At 35.8% G+C, this 22,268-nt stretch overlaps 1 protein-coding gene across 1 annotated transcript in view; it reads right to left on the bottom strand.

The window, feature by feature from the left end:
• Window positions 1–22,268, bottom strand: part of LOC118199509 (myosin light chain kinase, smooth muscle-like) — a 127,525-nt gene that overhangs the window by 90,008 nt on the left and 15,249 nt on the right. The gene's annotated exons all lie outside the window — the stretch shown is intronic.

Below are 22,268 nucleotides of genomic sequence, written 5' to 3'. Positions count from 1 at the left end.
TCTCCAACATCAAATAATACCTAATGTCTCTACAACTGAAGTTTAAATTTCAAGACATGCTTTTATGAGCTTCTTTTGTGTTTTACTTCCAGTTTTCAATTGAATGTTACTACAAATCGGGATTTCGAAAGCCGTAGTTTTGTTGTTGGCAACGCATGTATTTGCTGTGTTGTGTTTTGTTTTTCACTTCAGGATTTTATTGAATTTAGTGGACGACGCTCTTTCTAATGAATTTCCAAACAGAATGAAAAGAATTTTAATATATAACACAGAAGTTAGATATACACTAATGTCCTTTTCCTACCTAGTTGCGTTTAGGATTAAAACATTTATCACAAGGCGACACCAGCTGTTGTGTGTCTCTGTCATAAAAGCTTACTTCATGACCACTCGGCTGATACACCACATAGTTTGAACGAAATCACCAGTCTTCCTAAATTTTGCCTCGAAACATTCTCAAAGCTCATTGTTTCGTCTTTCTTGTAACTTTTAGTATAATTTGGAAGGAATGGTACCACTTATGCTATTTTATTCGGCAGCATTTTGGCCTTGAGCTTGCAGACATCTAAATAATACACCGAATTTTACACTTAGCAGAATCAGCAATTCCATTAGACAACATTTTGTCCGCACAACACAGTTACAAATGAATGCAATGAAATACCTTCAGTTTATTTGTTATAGCGTGTATCTAACTTTTGAGAACATTAAAAGATTTTTCCTTCATTTGCATTTGCATTTCCCTATTCTTCTTGTTTGCAATTTAATAAAAAAAATAGCCCTCCATTTATTTTTAAGAAAAGGCATATTCTCCAGAAAGTGTGCTTTTATTCCATTAATTTCTGATGCTACATTTGCGAATGAGCTAATATTTAACAGTCAGAAATATTTCCAATATAGAAAGAAACAAATGAAAATTTAATATTTATCCTGTAAAAGATACATTGCAAAAAGTATGAGAAGAATATTTGTGGTGATTAAAAAGAATAGCTTTTCTCTTTGAATTACAGTTTACCACATAAAATATTACCGCTTCCCTCTTACTACTGTTTTCCGTTGAAGAAATAGAGACGGGAGGATCTCTACACCTGAAAACGTGCGCCGAAACGAACTTTAGGGATCTCAAGAAAGTTTCACATCTTTAGTAGAGTACTCGTAGATCATGAAAAATGAACCTCTTTGCGCTGTAACATTAAACTAGTTTTTATGAATAACATTATTAAAGCACAATGGATACAGGAAAATTAAGATTTATGTATATGAAAAGCAAATTCTCTAAAATAAGTGAGGTAATAAAAGAAAAATGGTACACTGGTACTTCAGTTCGAGGCTCGAATCCCGCGAACGTGCTCTCTGCATGGACGTTTTCGTGGTTTTCCTCATGTGTAACGTATATACGAGCCAGTTTCCCTTACAAATTCCTCCAAGAAAGCATTCCTTCCCTTAGGCAGATAGCCCTCGAGGCATTCCTGTAATTACATAAACCAATTCACTAGAAAATATCTAGTTGCAAACACCATCTAATTGCAAAGAACCGCAGAGACTTTTTATATGACCCAATATTTTGATTCACATCATGAATAAAAATATAAAATTTGTTACTCAGTAGTTTCCATGAACTTTGTCAAAACTGAATACTCAACGCATGTTTCTTAATAAAATTCATTGTTCCTACCATAGCTGGGCCACCTGGGGGAGAATGGATAAAACTCCTGAATATCAGTAATTGCGCACGGGCTCAGTTCTCGAGTAACGCTCTGGTTGCATTTAGTTAACGTAAATATGTGCTTCGTGTAGAATAAATATCAACCAGTTTCTCCCTACAAAGTCCTCCACGAAGGCCCCCATTAAGTTGATAACCTTTGATTGCTTTGATGAGATCAACTAACTAATGAGATAATCTACCAAAACTGTTTTTCGAATGAGCTTCAGCACCACTCCGTTTTGCGTCTAAATCATATTAATGAAAGGTTGGTTTGGTTTATTTTAATTACGACAAAGGCACGCTGGGACTATCTGTCTAAAGGAGTGGAGGACTATCTAAGGGAAATTGGCTCGTATCAAAGTTTTTTTTATTTATTTACGTGCTCCGCCATTAGTCACTACATGGAAGAGAGGAATGCCTCCGTGGAGGACTTTCTAAGGAAACTAGCTCATATACACGTTACACATGGGGAAAACCACAAATATGCCCATGCAGCCAGCCCGTTTGTGGAAACTGAACCTCTGACCAAACTATCAGTGTTCAGCGACTTCACCAATTGGCCTCTGGTAAGCTCGTATCCAAGTTGCAGATGGAAAAAACCACGTAAACGCCCATGCAGCCAGCTCGTCCTTAGCATCCGAAACTTAGACCGAACTACCAGTGCTCAGTGACTTTACCAGTCGGCTGCTGGTCAGCCAAGATTAAAGTAAGAAGGCAATGTATAAATTTCTGGCGACCATCATATATAATATCAAAAATTACTTTGGAACAAAAAAATCATTCTGAAGAAAAAAGTTTAACCTGAAAACTTCAAATTACACTTTAATACCTCAAAGACAAATTGATCATTAACATGTTTTTTTTTTTTTATTTTTTTTTAAGGTAAATGTTTTAAAAATGTGGAACAAAAATTATGCAAATATTTCGCTTCTCTTCTTAAATAAATATAATGTCTGATTCAGAAGTCAGTAATTTTCTGATTCAGTAATTTTGTGAATTAACGCTGATTTTTGTTGTTTGACTTCTGAATCAGTATTTATTCGGCGTGTTATTGTGTCTTAATTAAATATAATGTCTGTTGCTGCCAACTCATGCAATTATATAATTACTGTTGAATAAAATTAAATATCAACAAAGAACGAATTTCTGTTTTAAAGGCTTTGTCCGTTTCCACATATCATTTTTCGAGAGTAAAATTGTATAAACAGGAAAACCAAAATATTTATAAAAATATACTACTGTTTGACAAAAGTAAAAACAAAAATCTGTATGCAGGCTTGCAGTCTTATCATGATAGTCATTAAATTTTACTTTGCTTTTTTTTTAAATTTTAATAAAGGTATTCAAGAAGTCAACCATCTGCAGTATGTTAGAAATTTATGATATTCATACTATAAAATAGCACTTTCTGCAAAATACTGCTAAAAATTCCATTTAATTGATTAATGCTGTTTGAAACGCATTTAAATTGGACATAAATGAAATAACTTATGAATCGTCATTTGGCACTAATGCCAATTTATGGTAGACGTAATTTGTCACAAACTGAAAAAGATAAGATTCCAATTGATAAGAATAAATTGAAAATGATTAGAAGTTTCCATTGAGACTATTTGAAAACGAATTCAGGAAAAGTATGACTGGTGACATCCAAATGTAAACATAGTATTTGTACTGTTTAAAGATATGATAAATAAGATCTACCTGAAGGAAACTAATTTCTTATTTAAAATAAATGCTAATGTTTGAATAAAATTAAGGTTTTTTTCCTTTTATGAAAGAAACATTTCCCTAAAATATTCTGATAAAAGATGTATTTTGTGGATAAGAAAACATATTAAAACAATCTCACTTTTTATCCATTCTCGAAGTATTTTGCTACTAACCTATTTTCTACTCATTAATTTTAAAATCTGATTTCAAAAATTGTATTTATTATTGTTATTTTATACTTTTACTTGATTACACTTTTCTATCAGGGGTTCTGCACATTTTCTTTCACGGTTTAAATCGTTCACAATCCAGTATTTTTGCATCATAATTTGACGCTTCGAGGTTTGCTGTTTGTATACTAGAGATAAGTTTGGCTTCGTTTATTTAATTACGGCAAAGCACACGGGGCTAGCTACCTAAGGGTAGGGATGCCTTTGTGGAGGACATTTTAAAGAAACTGGCTAGAATATAGGTTACACATGGAGAAAACCACGAAAATGACCATGGAGACATCCCGTTCGCCAGGATTCGAACCCCGAACCGAACTATCACTGTTCAGTGACTTTACCACTCGGCTGCTGGTGGGCTTATGTACTAGAGAATAAGCAATAAGTCATTTCATGAACTATGATTGAGAATATAGCTGCTTAGCTTTCTTATGAAATTTCTGACAATACGCATTGGAAGATTCAAGATTCGCATCATTATGCAGTCTATGCTTGTTATACATTTTAGTAATTCAACTTGTAAAATCATTAGGACTTTTGAAGCAGGATACGTGAAAAATGAGCAATGACTTCGCATGGACTGGAAACTGGACCTCTCGAATAGGCGCCGAATGTGCTACCCTTACTCCACGAAGCCCTGCTGGAAGGAGGGAAATAACACCTTATATACTCCCTCTTTTAAAGGGCGACTGGGGATAGGGGACACAATCGCCAACGATGAATGATGGTGACGAATTATTGAACACCACCTTTTTAATTCGGGCGCCACTATAGTGTCATTAGGACCTTTGAAGCAGGAGGTGTGAAAAATGAGCAGTGCCCTCGCCGGGACTCGAGCCTGGACCTCTCGAATACGCACTGATTTGCTAATGTTACACCCCGAAGGGATGCTGGAAGGAGGGATAAAACCTTATAAACTCACTTTCGAACATTTATACAGTAAATTTATATTTGGCCTATACACTGGGAAAGTTACAAACCTATACAATTAAAAAAAAACAAATGTTCTGATTTAACATTTATACAACCCTAGTGCTCCAAAAGCTATGAGTCGTAGAGAAATTCTTATAAATAGTTTTCGTCCAAAGCCCGCGGTTGTAAAATAGGAAGGGTGCCAAATATTAGCAGTTCATAGCATGAGTAATATGAGTCTGTGTTTGGAAAAACAATAAATGAAGAGGGCTGCTAAAAGTAACATTTAGGCTAAGCGACGCCAATAAAAAGAAGAGAGAGAGAGAGAAGAAGAAGTGTTAAGGCAGCTGATCAGAATCCTTCTTCCCATTTTACGGTTTTAAACAATCACGTCAAAACATTTGCCAAAGATAAAGCATTGCAGAACCAGCAGTTCGTGAAGTAGTTGGCTACAGTGAGTTCTTACTTCCTTTTTGTACACTTCATTAACTACATTTTGTTTCTGCTTTTTATACTGTCAAATAATTACTACGTGTCGAAAGGAAAATGCTGTTTAATCCCAAAACATTTCAATCTCGTGTAAAGGCGGAGCTTGGGGGCCAAAGAATCACATCTGAATATAAACGAATAACATTATAAAATTATACTATGAACTGCTTACGTATCCGCAGGTATTACGTTTCAGTACCTATTACGATTACATGAAACTGTGGATAATACCAGAGCTATACTTGAAGCGATATTAATGCAACACACATTAACGCGGTAAAGTTTAACATACAGTTAGCAGTTACCCAAGTTTAATGAAGCATTGTACTTACTCCATTGTTTATTTAGTAATATAAATGTAAATTTGATTATCTGCCATACTTTTAACCATTAACTTCTATTTCCTGTTAGCCTCTGAGACAGTGCGATGGACAGAGTGAATTCACCAACTAAATAAATAAAAAAAAAAAGAACAAAAATTCCAATTTAAAAAATGGATTTTGTTTTACAGTCAAAGGACTTTTTTCACGCCTTGTTTAAATTAAAAGTCTGAAATGCTGTTTTAAGGCTACAACGTTATACTGTTAACTACTACTACACGATTAAATTAAAAGTCTGAAATGCTGTTTTAAGGCTACAACGTTATACTGTTAGCTACTACTACACGAATGAAATCTTTCATTAAAATTGCCCTACAAATTTCAGTAATCACGAGATATATGCATTATGAATATCTAACCAGACAGTGTGTTAAATTTCATGCACTAGTGCATGAAACTTCAGAAAATTATGTCTGTGCAAGGCAACAAAAAACAAAAATGTAATTAAATTGTGCGGTTGGGTCTTGTTTTATTTTGTATTTAGGTATTTTATATTTATTACCTTGAGGCTCAAAACTACTTTAAATTTAAATTTAATGGTGTGTTTTTTCTTTATATAATAATAAGCAAGATAAGGAGCTATAATTCTAATCTAAATTTTTATCCTGCTGTGCAATGCAATATTCTAAAAATGAAAACCCACCGGCGACCGAGCGGTAAAGTCGTTGAACACTGATGGTTCGATCCAAGGTTACTATGCTACATGGTTTACTCTTCCCGGCCAGAAATCTTTGAAGTCACTGGTTTCGTGTACGCTATTGTTTCATCATCTCCCGCAGTGCTGTATCTCCGTTTCTCCCACTTCCGTCAAGGAATTGACGTCACTAAACTTAAGAGTTGGGAAGAGTCTAACCTTATCTATCTACCGACCTTGCTTCGACCCGCGTTCAAATCTCAGCGAAAGGGCCGGCAAGGTGGTGACTTTCGCGGTTTTCTTCATGTCTAACGGAAATACGCGTCAATTCTACTTGAAAAGGCCTCTATTAAGGCATCCGTTTCGTTAGGAAGATAGCCTTCGCGTGCTTATCATCTTAAAATGGATCTTAGTTATAGGCTGCCTTATCTCATGATGAGGGAGAGAAAAAGGAGCTTTTATTTTCCGTCCGTTCTTTATTCTCTTGTTTCAACGAAGGTTCTGAAACTGACGGATAATCGAAGTCTGCAGTTTCTCTCAGTATCTTTCTCTTAGATATTGAAAACAAGGGATTCTGATGGCTTGGCGTAACTATTAAGAGACCATAGCACAATGAAATAAAAAAATTTGCGCCCTTATTTATAGTATAATATATAATTTCAAGGGACAACAGATCAATGAAACATCAGTCCCAAATGCACGTGTGCTCATGATTGGTAGTATCATGGGACGACAACGTGTCTATACGTACTGTTGTATTACCTTATTGCCTATTTTGGAACTCGCCCGTTTCATAGCATACAGACTATTTTTTTAACTCGAAAAACATTTTTTCAGCCACATTAATCCGCGGTTAAATAAAATCGAATTTTATGAATTAGCAGATCGACGAATGCCATGGACGAGAGCCACGAATGCAAATCATTTTCGCATTTAAGCTATATCCGCTAACAATATCGCATGGCTTTTAATCTGCGCGGGTAGTTAACTGCAACATTATCGTATAATGGTGTATTTAATTATGGCAAAGCACACTAGGGCTATTTGCCTAAGGGGAGGGATGCCTTTCGTGGAGGACTTTCTAAGGGAAACTGGCTCGTATACTCGTTACACATGGGGAAAACCACGAAAACACCCATGCAGCCAGCTCGTTCGCGGGATTCGAACCTCGGACCGAACTACCAGTGTTCAGCGACTTTACCGCTCGGCCGCTGGTTGGCCTTATCGTATAATGATATGTAAATCATGTGTCTTTCATATATATATTATATAATGAAGTATTTAAGACGCTATCAGCTGTGCTCTAAAGTTCTCATTAATACGATAAACAAACGTTTTGCTTACACTGAAAACAAAACCGTCTCCACGTCATATGAGTTTCTCTAGAAAATATATTTTAATTAGTAATTTTTCATAAAGAATATGCTTTTAATCTAAAAATGAATATATTTTTAGTTATTTTCATGAAAATAAAGCAAGAAAGGTAAACCGTGCTTTTCAATAATCAAGCATTCAAAAGCTTTCTAGCATTCGCATGAGCATTCATGTGCACTTGTTTATTGAATGAAAACTGGAAGCTACGGTGTTGTAAGGGTATCATACATGTAACGAATCGAGTTATAACTGGATTACGCTGCGTTAGTTTTTAACAACAGTCAGACCTCTGATTACTAATCTTTATTTGAGCACGGACATTTTAAAGTCAAGTTCTTCAGGGAACTTCAAATGCTACGAGTACAACCACTGATTGATACTGTTACTTCTCACTTCCAAGTGAAAAAATTCTTGAACGGAAGCCAACTCTTTGCGACGTCGCTCCCGAAATGTTAAATTTAAAAATACAAAGGATTCGTATTTCCGTTGTGGTATTTTATGAATCATCAAAAGTAAACGAGTTAAAGATGTTAAACTGAAAACATTTTTATGTTAAATTTTTGTGCGTGAAATATAGTGTAGCTTCTTGACGGTACAACTGATGACGGATTATTAAACAGAAGGTAACATGATGTAAACAATAATTGATAGTTAGTTTCGTTAAAACATATTGTTACCAAATAGGAAGAGAAACACGCTAATATAAAACTTAAAATTAGGCAGAAGAGCAATCTTATTTTGTTGTAGATTTTGAATAAAACTGTATTGATTTGGAGGCTGATCAGACACAGGTTACTCTTCTTCAGAAGTTTGCCCGCGAAGGCGATATACTTTTATTTAAAGGCTTCTTCAGAATCAAATTGCTGTTTTATCTAATTTTAAACCCAGTGTTAGACTTTTTTCACCAAAACATTTGTCTGTCTGAACGTTTATTCATGTACGAATTGAATTTTTATCTCTCTTGATGCCAGATTGCTAAGCAAGCTCAGTATATTGCTAAGAAATTTGCCACAAAATATGGCAACATTAACCGCAAATTAGATGTATAAAGGGTTAACTTTATTTTGAATTTAAAGTAAACAATCTTAAAATATTTCTGTTCTTATTTATGTTACATTCTTAAATTGGTACTTACGTATTAACGCAACCAGGCCAAAATTCGCATAAATCGCTAAATTTGGCGACCCTACTTACGGCAACCCTACGTGTTATACGTAGTTTTTCGTAAAGAAATTATTTTTCTTACTGGTTAGATTGAATGCCCTGAAATACTTTAACTATGGGTATTTGGGATCTGCCTGCGAGTGAAAAAGATGCTGTTGAATTTTTGCAGGGATATGGAATTATACCGAAGGAACGTACTTGTAAAAATTTTCATAAAATGAAACTGTATTTTGGAAAGGAAATCTTCTGGAAGTGTAACGTTGAAGAGTGCAATCAACATTTGGGTGTGAGAACCGGAAATTGGTTTGAAGGCAGCCGAATTTCATTTGTGACAGCGGTGCGCTTCATTTATTGTTGGTGTAAAGAGTTAACCTCAATTAAATTTTGTGCAGAAGAGATGGGAATTTCTGACAAAACTCTTATAGATTGGAATAATTACAATGGCGAAGACGGTTTTCAATCAGTGCTAAAAGCAATAGCCAAAAGATTTCCGCCGAAAAAATAATTCTGCAACTTATTCAAATTCGAAACCGGAAGGGTTTAATTGCTATTTTATATTTTAAAACAAAATAATATAAAAAACTGTATTAAAAATTATCTGTAATTAATAAATGTACATTTTCTTTCTATTCATACTTTTTTACTCAAACTTACAAATCGCGCCAACCTGGTTGCGATAATACGTAAGTACCGTTAAAGTTTCTCCGGTTTAAAAAAAAATCATGTTTCATTAATCTTCTTTCAAGTAAAATTATAAAATCGCAGCGAAATTTTGGAAGATTTGTTTTAATTAACTCATCATTTCTTATGCTGAATATTACTGGATTTCGACAATTTCGTTTTCTCTACTAGAAAATGAAAATTAAGTCAGTTTAAATAACCAATCTAGTAATTGCAAAGAGAGATACTAGGCAACTCAGACCCCAATCGCGGTAATTCTTTTAATTCCTGCAAGAATGCTGTACTGATTGTTGGCGAGTAAACATTTTCACTTGCAGAGATTTTCACTTGATGTGAGTAGCGATCAAGTTCTTAGGGTTTAAGATTTTGATTTGTAAATATCGAGATAACCGATTTGTAAGTAATTTGTTTTCTCGGATCACAGCAAAGAAGTTTGATTATTTCTTTCAGTTGTAATTTCAACTTTAATTAGCTATAAATATTTTATCTGTTCTATACGTTTGATGTTCCCGTTTGTGCTGACACGAGAAGAAACTTTGTTCGTCAATCTAATTTGATTACTCAGAGTTAATTAGTGTTACTCAGAGTCAGTTAGTTTTAATTTAAGTGTATTCGAATGTAACCTTATAAGATGAAGAATTTAGCATGCGTAATTTTAATGTAAATAGTAAAAATGAGTCGAACAACTTTCAAAAAAAAATTATATAAAGAAGTAACTAATATTTTTATTACATATTATTTACTCATTAATAGAAACATGAATCTCAGTCAATCGAAAACGGTCTATAAACCTTTGATGGAAAAGTTACAAATAGCTAATGCCTATCAGAACTGGGAGGAAGAAATCAATTTTTTACTTTGCCTATGTTACGAATAACATGTTTCAACTTTTTAACAAGAAAATACTGATACAGTTGTATCAAAGTGCAGAAGTAAATAGAAATTGGTCATCTAAAATCTGGAAAAGCCTGATATTCCTAAAGTGCACATTCTTACAATAGTTAGTGCATATTGTTATAATTGTTCTCAAACATTATTTTATTGAGATACGGAACATTATTGATTAGTTCGAATCATAGATGTAAATTCGTATACCGATAACCGTTCACAGAGCGAATAATCAAATCTCTAAAATGCTGCTCTTTTAAAAGAAATTCGCAATGAATAATGAAACTGAAAAGTCGAACTATATAGCAGCTGTTAGCTAGTATAATGGAATCTCTTCTAGCACGTGGCTATTCGAATGATTTAGTTGTTTAAATAAATTAAACAGCACGGCTAAGGGAATTTGGGAATCAGTCAACAACATAATGCAAATTAAAATTAGCTTTATCCATCCACTGCTCAGAATCTTTCTTTGTCAACCAAGAAATGCAGTGCACAATGTGTCCTTCCTCACAGTGTTTAGGGTCAACAATAAGGAGCTGAAGAATATATCATACTTTTTTGAGTTATAATATGCTTCGCTATGCTATTAACAATACTTGTGGAAAAGATAAAATTCATGAAACTCTGTATGCTTCTTTATCTCAAGTCATCTGCTATTCTTTCATTCTATTTCCCTGCTGTCGCTGAGATATCTATTTATCGCAGATTTTGTCTTTCCTCCTTTACTAGCTTTGCAGCTCGATGACGCAGTTTGTTTAAATTTAGCTGTTTAGAGTAGTTGGTCTTTTTCAGATATAACTCAAAACACAAAACTGCTTTAATTATGTTGATGCATAGTTATTATTTTGATAAAACAATTTCAAAAACAAGAGCCATATTTTATTGGCAATGACATGTATATTCAATATCATGAAAATTCTAATTTTTAAAACCCAGATATCGATTGAGAGAAAAATTACATATAGATAAATTACTTTTATGTACTCAAGCGAGGTAACTATCAGGCACACGCGAATATTGTTTGTGTAGTTCAGAATCAAGCATGTGAACAAAAACAGCTACTCTGTTGCATAAAATTTGTACGTTCCGTTGTTAAAAATAGTGGACTGTAAATTGACTTGATATTACTTCAGTATAAAACCCAAAAAACCTCAGAATCATAACGTTGACTGAAACTTCTTTATTGACTTTCAAAGTAAGTTAGTTGAGGAACGGCGAAGACCACACAAACTCCGACTTCAGTGGCGGCTTACCAACACAAACTCAGAAGAACCTCTGCTTAATTGAAACTCCAGTAATTCACAGCAACCTCAAAGCTCTAAACGCGAGCTTTAAAAACCTAACAAATTTGCGTCTGCGCCGCTCCTCGGTACAAAGAAAGAAATACAATTTGCATAACATCGAACATACCCCCAGCCTTGAAGTCCCAAGGGGGTTCAAACAATAAATTTAATCTGTTGAACTGAATAAACCTGAAAATAAAAATTAAAGTCTCTAAATCAGGAATTAAATGGCAAAGCACATAGCTTTGCTTTAGGTCGTTTTATTTCACCATTAGACGTGCGTAAACTCACCACTCGAACTTTCTCATCCAGACCAGGATACACTTTAATAATTCTACTTAATTTTCAACGTAGCGGAGGTAGATTTTCGTTCTTAATAAGAACCATATCACCAATCTTCAGATCTTGTTGCAACTTGCACCACTTGGGTCTCTGCGGCAATCTAGATAAATACTCACTGCTCCATCGATTCCAGAAATGTTGAAATAACCTTTGCACGTTCCTCCAACGGTCACTGCAGCTCATGGTTTCTTGAATTTGGTTAGATTCTGGAATAGCGCTTAAAGCCGCTCCGGTTAAAAAGTGTCCTGGTGTTATCGCCTCCAAGTCGCTACAATCACTTGAAGCTGGTACCAAAGGCCTAGAATTAAGACCGGATTCAATTTGGGTTATTAATGTCAAAAATTCCTCGTATGTTAAAATAAGTGTTCCTAAACATCTTTTTAAGTGATGTTTCATAGACTTGATACCCACTTCCCAAAGCCCTCCAAAATGAGAGGCAGAGGGAGGATTAAATAACCATTTAATATTTTCTGAAGAAATATAACCCTGTAGCTGTTCATCACGTTGAACAATAGAAAAGGCTTTCCTTAATTCTTTATTAGCTCCTATAAAATTCGTTGCACAATCACTGTGAATTTCACACGGTTTGTCTCTACGAGCTATAAACCGCTTAAGTGTCGCGAGGAATGATTTTGTTGAAAGATCTCCAACTAATTCTAAGTGTATTGCTCTTGTAGTAAAACAAATAAATAGACATACGTAACACTTTAAGATTTTGACTCCTCTACCCGGACGATATTTTACGTTAAATGGCCCTGCTAAATCAATCCCTACACGAGAAAAAGCTCTACTTTGAGTAACTCTTGAAGCGGGTAAATCTGCCATTAGCTGAGTTGCAGTTTGCGCTCTAACTCTACGGCAGATAACACATTGGTTTATACACTTTCTTATAATATCTCTAGCATTCACAATCCAAAATCTATGTCGTATGACAGAAGTGAGTAGCTGCGTACCTGCGTGAAGATACGTGTCATGATAATGCTTAATAATTAAACGCGTAATATTGTGATTCTTAGGTAAAATCATAGGATGTTTCTGATTATTTGAAACTGTATAGTTTCTGAGCCTTCCGCCTACACGCATTACTCCCGCGGAATCCAAGAAAGGACTTAAAGACAGTAATTTACTTGATGTCTTCAAGGGTTTACCAGATTCTAAACAGAATAATTCTTCTGGAAATTCGGCTCTTTGCACAATCCTAACAATCATAGAAGTAACTTCACAGAATTCTTCATTAGATAAATAACCCTTTATACGCTCTGTAGGTAACTTACTACAATTATTTCTGAATCTTAAACACCACGCTAACACTCGACATAACTTTAACCATGATGAAAATCTTGAAAACACACTAGGCTCTTCAAATTTGGAAACATTTGAACTGAAACTCTTTTTCAATTCTTTCAACATAACTTCACTCTCTAATTCTACACTTGAATTTTGCTGTACATGAATTAGGGATTCGTTTAACCACTGCGGTCCCTTCATCCATAACTCACATTGTAAGAATTCTGATGGAATAAAACCTCTGGTCCCACAGTCTGCAGGATTTTCTTTCCCAGCAACATAATTCCATTGAATACCTGGAACAGCTTCCTGGATTTTTGCAATTCGATTTGCCACAAAAGGTAGCCAACGGCGAGGTTCGGACGAAACCCATGCCAAAGTAACCCGCGAGTCGGTCCATGCGTAAATATTGTTAATAGGCAGTTCTATGCCTGATAATACTGCATGTAAGAGGTTGGTTAAAAGTAACGCAGCACACAACTCTAGTCTCGGAAGAGACTGGGTTTTTAAGGGCGCTACTCTGGTTTTCGATGTCAGAAGGCTGACTTTGACTGACGAATCAAGGTTGATTGTTCGGAGATAGATGACTGCACAATAAGCCTTTTCTGAAGCGTCCCAGAAAGCATGGATTTCTATCAGTACTGCCTTCGGACTCAAGACATACCTCGGAAATTGTAAGCTTGAAAGTAAGGGCAATTCTAGATGGAAACGCTTCCATTTTCTACTTATTCTCTTATCAACAAGTTCATCCCAACCCAGCTGTAAGTTCCATAACTCTTGTAATAATATTTTCGCGTATATTATTGTTGGCGCTAACCATCCCATTGGATCAAAGATTTTGGCTACTTCTGATAAAATAGTCCTCTTAGTAAACTCTTTATCACTTATGCATACCGAAAAATGAAACGTATCACTAGAGTTGTTCCAATTAATTCCCAATACTTTTACTTTCTTGTCACTGTTTATTTCAAGAGAAATACTGGATTCTCGTAAGCACTCGGGAATATTCTCTAAAATAGCTGAACTGTTTGAAATCCACTTCCTTAAGCGAAATCCACCCCTTTTCATCATTTCATTCAACTGCTGAACTAGAACATTCGCTTCCTCTTCACTTTATGCCCCTGAAAGCAAATCATCAACACAAAAATCACGAAGGGCAATTTTTGATGCTAAAGGAAATCTCACTTGTTCATCTAATGCAAGTTGTTTCATTACTCTAGTAGACAAATATGGCGCACAGGCAGTCCCATATGTAACTGTCACTAATATAAATGTACTCAACGGCTCACTAGGACTATCCCTCCAAAGCATTCGTTGCCAATTTGTATCTTCTGGGTGGACACGAATTTGTCTGAACATCTTCTCCACATCGGCACATACTGCAATTTTGTGAGTTCTAAACCGTAGAAGAATTGGAAACAGCTCTTGCTGAACTCTTGGCCCAACCATCAAAATATCATTCAATGAAAGACCCGATGTCGTTTTAGCTGAAGCATCGAAAACAACTCTCAGTTTAGTCGTAGTACTTGATTCCTTTAATACGGCATGATGAGGCATGTAATACGTAGAGTCAATAAGAATCTCTCCCTCAGGCACTCCCTCCATATGTCTCAGCTCAAGGTATTCCCTCATGAAATCCTTATACTGTTCATATATCTGAGGCCTTTTTAGAAGTGAATTTTCTAAAGATTGGAATCTACGCATAGCTAATTGTTTGGAATCTACGCATAGCTAATTGTTTGGAATCTCCAAGCTGAGAAGGCGGAGAGTGAAACGGTAATTTCACAGTATATACCCCACTTTCCTCTCTCGTATATGTAGATTTGAAATAATCTTCACATGCTCTCTCCGATTTAGTAAGCATGTCAAACGTAGGTACAGCATCCAATTTCCAAAAGTCAGACAGCATCTGATCAGTTTCCACTTGTATATTATTAACATAGATAGTAGGATTAATTTTTGTTGAATTATTCACACTATCTGAAATAATCCATCCTAGTTCAGAACGAGAAGCTACCGGTTTACCTTCTTCGCATTTAATTATTTCTCCGTTTAAAAGAGGTAAGGCAATATCTACGCCTAAAAGTATATCAACAGGCCCGCTTTTGTAAAATGTTGGATCTGCTAACATTAAATCATTATATTCCTCAACGTACTTCTTATCCGATGTAAAATGCGGCAAAGTTCAAATAATTCTATTGATGATAAATACTGGTGTTTTAAATGACAATTTCGCCGGAAAATGCGGAACGAAGTTTATTTCCGTAATTCCATTAGTTTTCGTATCCAAAGACCCTAAACATGAAATAAAAACTTTGGCATTTCTTCTTGCTAACCCTAGCCTTTGTACACAATCTTCTGAAATCAGGCTTGCTTGACTGCCAGGGTCAAGGAGGGCTCTACACAATTGGTATTCACCCGATGAATCTAACACTTTAATTACAGCCGTACATAATAAAACTTTCACTCTGAAAATTAAAGTCTGAAACACAAGATTTAATTACTGGACTAGAACTTGCGATATTCTCCCCTGACCCAGCTGATTGAGCGCGAGGTTCTGGCCCAGGAAAAAATGGCTTAGCCGTCACTGATAATTCATTCGAACTGTTCGTAACTCTTTTACGTGCCTTTGGCTCATTTTGAACTCTTTCGAAATGCAGTAGTGTGTGATGATTTTTAAAGCACTTTTTACATTTATGTGTACTTCTACACTCGAAAGCTTTATGATTTGAAACCAAACAATTAAAACAAACATTATTTCTCTTGACAAAATTAACGCGTTCCTGAACATTCAGATTTAAAAACTTATTACATTTAAAAACTGAATGACCGGCTTTACAATACGTACACTGCGCGCGAATCTCTGAAGCCAATGAAGTTAATTTGTCTTTTGTAACTTGTTTTTTAACACCTTGCGTTTTACCTGCTTGCAAGGTTCTGGCATGAGATTTCAAGAACTCTAGCAGATTATTAAGTGTTGGTATTTCCTCACTCTTTAATGTTCTTTCACACCATCCTCTCGTCGAAGAATCCAATTTAAACTGTACTATTAACATTAAAATAGTATCCGCGAATTGCTCCACTTTGAATCCTAGATTTTCAAACGAACACACACACTCTCTTACAGTGTCTACTAACGCTAATATCTGACTAGGAATTTCAGCTTGTAAATTTGATAAATACAAGATTTTCTTTAATAACGATGAAAGTAATTCTCTCTTATGTGAAAATCTTTGACACAATAAATGCCACGCTATTTCGAAATTCCTGTCACAAATAGTTAAAGCTTGAACAATCCACAAAGCATCTCCTTTTAAAGAACTCTTTAAATATTGTAGCTTTTGTGCACCTGATAAACAGTCATTATCCACTATCGCCGTTTTAAATAAATCAAAAAATGATAACCATTCTTCAGTACTGCCACTAAATACAGGAAGAATTAGCTTAGGTAAGCGTATACTCGCTATTTCACAAGATTTAGTTTCCACACTAATGTCTTTAACATTCTTAACTCTGGTTAGCATTAAAATTAACTCATCAACAGTATCTTGTATGACCTGTTGTTCTTCTATAAATACATCAATATCTTTTTCTTCACACACTACAAATATGTTACTAAAAATATCAGAAAGTTCGGTCATTAAATTATTTAATCTAGCTTTAAAACGTTCTAACTGATCAACATCAGCAGAATCGTAAGTCACTGTAATTTTCTCTTTCAGTTTACTTAACTTAGCTTTAGCTACACGCTTTTTAGTCTTAAGCGTTGTAAATTCCCTTATCTAATAAGAAAGATAAAAAAACACACTGACTCACCAAATTTACTGCGTCTCCGGCTCGACGGACCAAAAACCATGTACGTTCCGTTGTTAAAAATAGTGGACTGTAAATTGACTTGATATTACTTCAGTATAGAACCCAAAAAACCTCAGAATCATAACGTTGACCGAAACTCCTTTATTGACTTTCAAAGTCAGTTAGTTGAGGAACGGCGAAGACCACACAAACTCCGACTTCAGTGGCGGCTTACCAACACAAACTCAGAAGAACCTCTGCTTAGTTGAAACTCCAGTAATTCACAGCAACCTCAAAGCTCTAAACGCGAGCTTTAAAAACCTAACAAATTTGCGTCTGCGCCGCTCCTCGGTACAAAGAAAGAAGTACAATTTGCATAACATCGAACAAAATTAGAATAGTCAGCTGTCATAGCCTAGGAACCGGTTTTGAATTCCAGAGAAGGCATGGATGTTTATAAGTATGTAGGGTCTGCCATATGGGGGCACTTTTAATACTGTCAAGCCGAAAGTCCTACCAATTGTTTGCTGATAAGGGAAGAGGGATGGGACATTATCACATCCTCTCCAAAGATTATCTGTCAAAATTAGAACGGAGTTGGGAAAATTCGTATTGTTACCTATAAGATGTCCAAGGCTTACAAAGCCAAAGTCTACAGATATTATTATGGCTTAAGCGTGCAAAATTGTGCCATTCGTAGACTTTATTTAATGTTGCTGTCAGACAACTGATGTAAATCACAACACAAAACAGCAAAAGTAAAGTGTGGCATATCATAATCACCCACTACCGCACAGGGCGCATAAAATAGTGTGACCCAAAGATTTACAGCTACGGACTGACAAACATAATCTATCTGGGGCCCAACCTTCATTGGGAGTTACAGTATAGTTATGTAATAAGGCGCATTCGTGGCAGGAGGCATGTCTGTGGTATGGCAGTGGCCATTACTTGAATGGCGTAATATATAGAACACGAATATATTTAACCTCTAATAAGAAATGTCGGTTAATGTGTATGTTCTACGATAAGCTAAATGGCTTATAATCCTCATGCTGTTTTATGAGTATTAATAAATTAGGCGATACATAAGTATTCAACAAATGATATGGTTGCAACGTCCTTTGACAAGCTTTTATATGGAAGTTGTTTACGCTATCGGAACAGCAAAATATCTCAGCAACAGTTGCTTGGAAATCCGATATAGCGCTAAACAGTGTATCGCAAAGTATCACAGTTCTTGAGATAGGCGGTGCAATGTAACATAAAAGGCATGAATTCGCCAGCATATGTGCATCAGATTCCAATAGCACGCAACACAGGACGCAAATTTCACTAATGGCCTTTAAAGCTGTATGTTCAAAAAGCAACTACCCAAGTTTTAAATCTAAAACAATTTATCCTTTCCCATCTCAAAAGTTATTTCCTTTCCAGACACAAAATTTACTATATGTGAAACTTTATTATATGGAGCATGTAATGCTCCTACCTGTGAGTCTAGTGTCTTCATTACCTACTTGTAGCGTATACAATCAAGCTTTGCTCTTAGTCCTGCCTCCCGTCAAGAGTTTCATATGAGTAAGATATGTGGAGTACTTGATCTTTGTTGATAACAGAATGTCTTATAGCTACATTGCATTTGCCTATCCATGACTGCAAATATTATGAGGGCTGGCACCATCTTATACGTTTTGGGATTTTCGGGCTATTGCGGAAAGCCACACTTTGTTGTTTTGCTCACATGATTTATTATCTCTGAAAGTTTCGTGACGATTTTGTTTGGAAAGTCTGATAACTCTTGCCAGTGAAAGTGAATATACCTAAAGACTTTACAATGTTGAACTGAATCCGGCCAAAAAGTTATTTTATTCTAATTTATACCGATATATATTTTACAGTATAGAGTATACTTGATACATATATTTAGCCTCTCCTTGACTCCGGTTTTTGTCAGGATTGTCGTGTTAAATCCGTCATAAATTTAAACAGAGCAAGTCGAAAATGCGTTTAACAACCTAATACATTGAATATCCTATCCTAGCCTGCTTTAGAGGTTGCTTGGATATCATAGCAATCTTAAAGTAGCCTAGATAAAAGAAAATCATTTAACGCAAGAACTATTTTATAATTATGTGCTAAATATTTAATTTAATGTATTAAACATTGCATTGAAAGAAAAAAGTAAATTGAGTATTATGGATACTTAACGTTAAGGTCAGTAATTGCAAATTCATAGAGCCTAAATAATGTTTAAATTATTGAATTTAAATTGATTGTTGGGTATAGAAATTCAAGGGAAACACGGTTCCGATTTTGTCTCTCATTAGGAAAGTCTTAATAATAATGGCTGGAACTCACTCAGACACCGAGGTTTCTTGCGAATTTAGAGATTTGCCTAGTTTACAAGGAAGTTCTTGCACTTTCAATTCTCTAATCGTATGTACCGCTCATATTTTACCGTACTGCATACTGCTGCATCAAAATTCAGTTTCTAATATGGTTTCTACTAAATGCATATTCAGAAACAAAACTTTTTGAGGCTTAAAATAACATTCCAATTTTGGGCAAAATGTTTTTTGTTCCTAAAAGAAGAATGATCTATGTTTGATCGCCCTTTAATAGATAGAAGTTTTTTCATAGTTTACGCTAATCTAAGTCTGCTTTTTTCCTAATTTTAAATTATACCTTTATCATCTTCGAATGAATTCTTGCTTAACTTTATGCAAACTGTGAAAAAACTAACCACTGATATTTTAAAAATTTTTTTATTTATTTATTTCCTTTACAAGTAACTTGCGAAAATACTTTCCATTACAAAGCAAACCTAACTATAAATACACAGGTGTAAACAGGAAGGCTGTGCTAAAAATAGCAGAACTAAAAGAGCAATAATGTGGATCGTTTCTCCACGCAGCTGTAAGTCGGATAACATCAGCCTATCTGTTTATAAAAATTAAACTGCCGTAAAAGTATTAGTTTTAGCTTCAAACAAAAATTTGTAAATACTAACAAATCTAATAAACATACTCCAGAACCTGAATTATATCATAACAAAACTAAATTTGGAATATATATTGTTATCCGATAGCTCTCAAACAGGCAGAGCAGAAACAATCACTTAGACGGCGCCTACAACTTTTCTGTAATATGTGAATTTAGTCTCAATCATTCCATAGAAGGAATAATAATCTTAAATAAAAGGAAACTATAGGCACAAGAGCCAGAAGACTCTTTTTTTTTCTTCCCTGTTTTAACTACCGAAAGTCTCACAAGCGAATGCAGCAGCAACAGAATAAAGCATTTTATAGAACAACAGGAATGCACACTACTCAGTAAACTGCATTTCGGGAAATTCAAAAGAAAGATCTAGTAATCAGAAACAGGAGGGTGCAACAAAATTAAAACGAATTCTGCTTGTTTTGATTGCAAAAAGCAGGTTTCAGGAGAGTGCATTCAAAATTAGATCCATCTGCAAGAATTAAAGGTAAGAAACTGTAGACAAATTATCAAAAAAAAATTGCTTTAATACTAAATATCTCAATCAAGTATCTAGTTCCGTATGTTCCGTAGTTAAAAATAAATGATTTAATGCATTAAATGCTGTTTTTGTTTGTTTGTCAATTTCATTTACAAAAAACTACATTTGCTACTTCGTTTTTCCAATACACTCTTTTCCAAAAAAATCGAAACACCATGAAGGAAGTGGCTGATTTTGATGAATGATGATTGAAGTTGAATATGTGTATAGCTCATATACAGATAATAAAATGATTTAAAAAATCAAGGTCATAGTACCTATTCACGCCTCACAATCACCTATTGAGTGTTCAAATTAGTAGTTGGTCAAACCGCCCCTGGCGGCAATGCATGCTTGAATTCATTGAGGCTAAGGAGGGTAGAGGTTCCTAATGTCATTTGGCGACACAGTCTGCCAGGCATTCATCAGTTGTCGCTCCAGATGTGCGATATTTTGTGGCGCCCGAATCTGGTGGCCTACCATGTCCCAGATATGCTCAATTGGTGAAAGATCTGGTGAACTTGCTGGACAAGGAAGAGTATCAACCGCACGGAAACAGTCCAACGATATACCAGCGGTATGTGGCCTGGCATTATCTTGTTGGAAAATGACCCCAGGATGTGCCATGAACGTTATTGCAACCGGCCGCAGGATGGTATCAGCATATCGTTGAGCTATTAAAGATGTACGGAGGATCAATAAAGATGACCTTCTGTCATAAGAAATAGCGCCCCACACCATTGCACCAGGGGTTATAGCTGTATTCCTTTGAAAAACTAAGGCTGATTGGGACCTCTGGACCCGTCCTCTCCAGGTACGAACACAGTGAACACCTGCTTCAAGAGTGAAGTGGGATTCCTCTCTGAGCACCATTCGATGCCAGTGTGATGGCAGCCATGATGATCGGCTGCGACACCACTTTAGACGACTCGGCCGATGTTGTGGGGTCAACGGCAAACGTTTTAAAGGCATCTGTGAGTGTAACCCTGCCTCAGACAAGCGCCGTGAGATGATGGACGGTATCACGGGAGGTATAGACGTGCCTGTAGTGCGTTGAATAGTCGACAATGATACCGTTGGGCGGTTCGGGGCTGGCGAACAATCATCCTATCTTGCCTCCCATTTTTGCTCCTTCATTTCGAAGGCAATTTCCTTGTAGCAACCATTGCTGCCAACATCTTTGCACAGCAGTGTCTGTACGCTGCAGGTGGTGGCCTATTGCTCGGTATGACCACCCAGCTTCACGCAACCCTACAATGCGACCACGTTCGAAGTCGTTTAATTGTCTGTAAGATCTTCGATATCGTCGTAATGCCATCTTTAGTTGCTTCTTTACGGAATTACAATGGCAGCAACAAAAGAAAAGATAAATTTTTCGCCTCTGTTACTGGTTTCGTATTTTGCCAATTGCGCACGATAAATACGCGCTATGATCGCAATTCCTGTTCATTTGCCTTGAAACTTTGATCAATTGCATGTTCGAACAAGATGTTTTTGCATACCAAATTCTGTCACGATCGCAAAAGTCCTTCTTGGTGCTTCGATTGTTTTGCAAAAGAGTGTATATCAATTTATTGCCAGTTATCATGTAGAAGCATTAGGTTATTTCGAAGCAGGAGACATGAAAAATATGCAATGCCCTCGCCGGGACACGATCCTCTCAAATACGCGCCGAGTGGGCTGACCACTACACCACGAAGGTACGCTAAGAGGGCGGTAAAAATACCTTATGTACTTCCCCTTTTAAAGGGCTTAGGGGACCCAGTCGCCAAATCCTGATGGTGAAGAATCCTCATCCACCACCTTTTTTAGTTCGGACGCCAGTGTAGAGACATTGGGTTATTTTTTAAACAAGAGATGTGAAATATGCAATGCCC

This window comes from Stegodyphus dumicola, chromosome X1, assembly GCF_044657685.1.
Source record: "Stegodyphus dumicola isolate Sdum_Otavi_A_Nest chromosome X1, ASM4465768v1".
NCBI lineage: Eukaryota > Metazoa > Arthropoda > Arachnida > Araneae > Eresidae > Stegodyphus > Stegodyphus dumicola.
This window is presented reverse-complemented; position numbering and strand designations above follow the sequence as displayed.